Source organism: Neophocaena asiaeorientalis, unplaced genomic scaffold (genome assembly GCF_003031525.2).
Source record: "Neophocaena asiaeorientalis asiaeorientalis breed wild unplaced genomic scaffold, Neophocaena_asiaeorientalis_V1.1 scaffold79, whole genome shotgun sequence".
NCBI lineage: Eukaryota > Metazoa > Chordata > Mammalia > Artiodactyla > Phocoenidae > Neophocaena > Neophocaena asiaeorientalis.
This window is the reverse complement of record NW_020175402.1, coordinates 3,336,760-3,337,468: the sequence shown is the minus strand read 5'-3', so window position 1 is coordinate 3,337,468 and position 709 is coordinate 3,336,760.

The following is a 709-nucleotide window of genomic DNA, read 5'->3' as shown; positions in this document are numbered from 1 at the left end:
TACCATGTGCCAGGCACACCCGCAATATTTGTTTTCATTTAATCCTCTTTGCAATTTTGAGAAGTGGGTCCTGCTGTTGGCCCCATCTCACAGGCGAGGAAGCAGGCTCAGAAGAAAAAAAGACTTTTGCCCACAATCTCACAGCTCATAGGAACAAAGTCAGGCTTCGGGAAGGTTCTTTCTGCTTCCGCAGGCAGCCTCCAGGAGTTCGAGCAAAGTCTGGCACATGCCTCTGAAGAGGCACATGGAGATTATAAGCCTCTTGAGGGAAAAACCAAACTTGTCACCCAGTAAGCATTTGCCACATGGTCCCAGGAAAGCAGTAAACCACCTGCTGCACAGAAGCGCCCCTGGGCCCCCTTCCTGGGCCTGAACTCAGCTTCCCAGGGAGGGGGAGTCCCTCAGAGTGACCAAATTATAGGTGTTATGGGGGGGCCCACTCTTATGTGTGGAAAAAACAGCCAAGTGCGTAGGGTGGTACGTTAGAAACTAGAGGTGGTGTCGGCAAAGTGGAAACAACTCCTGGGCTGGGAAGCAGGGGCCCAGGTTCCACTGACTCACGGGTGAGGTAGGGTGAGGCTCTGCCCCTCTGGGGGCCTCAGTTTCCACTTCTATTAAAGGGGGTCTTTCCAGTTGTGTTCATCTCTGATCTGTTTCACAACGTGGCAGACTCCAAAACGCTCCAAATTTAGTCAGGAGGCCAAGGCCC